This window comes from Solanum tuberosum, unplaced genomic scaffold (genome assembly GCF_000226075.1).
Source record: "Solanum tuberosum cultivar DM 1-3 516 R44 unplaced genomic scaffold, SolTub_3.0 scf00118, whole genome shotgun sequence".
In the NCBI taxonomy this organism is placed as follows: Eukaryota; Viridiplantae; Streptophyta; class Magnoliopsida; order Solanales; family Solanaceae; genus Solanum; species Solanum tuberosum.
Window position 1 is genome coordinate 1,464,948 of NW_006239043.1, and position 2,477 is coordinate 1,467,424.

A 2,477-nucleotide genomic window follows, 5' to 3' on the forward strand; every position below is an offset into this window, starting at 1 on the left:
TGTAAATAAATAATATTTATTCTAAGGATGTAATTTAAAGTTACCATGTGGCGGAAATGGAAATTATGACGTTGGTTCAACAAGTGCTCTTCAAGATTTTATGGTTCAATATAAATAATTATGCATTTAAGCCTATCCAACCTAAATTTCATATCAATTTATTAGAGTAAATGAAGAGAAGACCTTTCACCCCATGTTCAAATAGATATAACTATAGTTGTAATAAATACAAAACGGTAGAAGTAATAAATTAAGTGTTGGAGTAAATGAACAGAACAAATTTATTACTCAACAATCGGTTGATGTAAGTTAAAGTGACTATATGTTAGTGAGAATAATAAATTTTATGTCGGTGAGAATAATAAATTTTAAAAAGTAATGATGTGATTATAAATTTTATTTACATATGAAATAAATGGTTAGTAGATAATTGTGGGGTTGTTTTAACACAATATAAACTCATGGATCAATTTTTGTATTAAAATATCTCAAATCATGATATGGAATTCCCATATAATTTCATATCATGGTTTTTGGAGAATATGGAATCACATCTCATTATATGGAATCATGAGATGGAATCAGCGTAAAATTGCATGTCCAAACACTGATTCCATCTCACGATACCATATCGTGATATGGTATTGCATGGCCAAACGCCTACTAAGACTTTGTTAAGATTCTAATCATGAGAAAAGACATAAATTAACTCTCGAGCTTGTCTTGAAAAATCAGTTACACGCTTAAACTATCATGATGACCTATTACATACTTTTACTATTTAAAAATGAATATTTTTTACCCCCTAAAACAGACGTGGCAAAAAATTAAAAAGAAAAGTGTGTTTGGTAGTAAATAAAGTAAAAATAAATAAATTAAAATTCTCTTTCTACAACCACCCTACCTCCATCCCCACCCCACGGCTCTTCTTCTTCTTCATAGGCAATCGTCTTATTCTTCTTCTTTATTTTTTTTAATCATTTTTTCATACCCAATTTCCATCCACCCCACTACACCTCCACCAAACCCCCCCCCCTCCCCTTATCATATCTTATTTTAATGCTTATTCGATTTCACAATTTTTCATTATATTTGATTTTTCTCTTCGGAACTGTTGGTGGTTGATAAAATTGATGAGTAAGTTTTAAAAAATATATAATGACGGATTTGTTGGTGAGGGGTGACAAAGAAGTAGGAATTGAAGGTGGTGGAGACAAAAAAAATCGATATTGACAATGGTGGTAGTGATATTTGGTGGTGGGTTTGCACCTTTTGATGGTGATGATGTAATTTTGGTGATGAGTTTGTTTATGGATGTCAAATTTTGTGGTGGATCTTTATAAATTTTGTGGAGATAATGATGATAATATGATTTCGATGGTGGATTTGATAGTAGGTGGTGAAATTTGTGGTGACTATTTTTTATTTTCATGGTGAAATATATTGATTCGGTAGTAATATGGTGATAATGGTAATGATTTCATGGTGGTGTTCATTGAAGAAGAAACAATTGAATGACATGAAGAATTTAGTCAAAAATTGACATGGTATCAGATGTAGCAGTGACATGACATTGATGTGGCGCAAGTGTGATACACCTCTCATTGTGAGAGTGGTGCTACACATCTCAGAGGGTAAACAAATTCACTATTTAGTAGGAGAGGTGTGTAATAGGTCACCATATTAGTTTAAGTGTGTAACTGACTTTTCGAGACAAGTTTGGAGGTAAATTTATGCATTTCCCCTTTTAATCATTCAGACCCATTAAATAGTTGCAAAATAAGAAAAACAAACACACTCAATAACTAAGATTTGAATGACTAAAATTCAGATCTTAAAAATAAATAACCTTAATGACTGAGATGCTAATGATTAAGATTAAAACCTTCATTAAGTACAAATAAATGAGACATTAGTTACGAATAGATCCTGTTTTAAAACCAATCACTTCTGCTCCTATACTAACAACTTATACTAATATCTTCAATTTTATTATTCCTTCCGTTTAAAAAAGAATGACTTCCTTTCTTTTTTAGTTTGTTTAAAAAAGAATGACCTCTTTCCTTTTTTGGTAATATTTTAATTTCAGCTTTCCACGTGGCATGTTTAAAGCCACAAGATTGAAGGGCAATTTAGTACATTTGACATAACTTTAATTTAGGACCACAAGATTCAAAAGTCTTCTTTATTTTCTAAAACTCCGTGCCAAGTCAAACCAGGTCAATCTTTTTGAAACGGAGGAAGTATTATTTATATTTTTTTTGCTTCGATTATCATATTATTTATTGTTTCTATTGTTCTCTTCTTATTTATTTTTAACTTTTTCATTATTTTACTCTCTTTTTTTATACTTGATTTTAATATGTTTTACGTGAGAGCCAATGTCAATTAGAAACAATTTATCTACCTTAAAAAAAACGTACACCGGCTCTCTCCAACCCCCCCCCCCCCCCCCCTACCCTACTAAAACAATAATT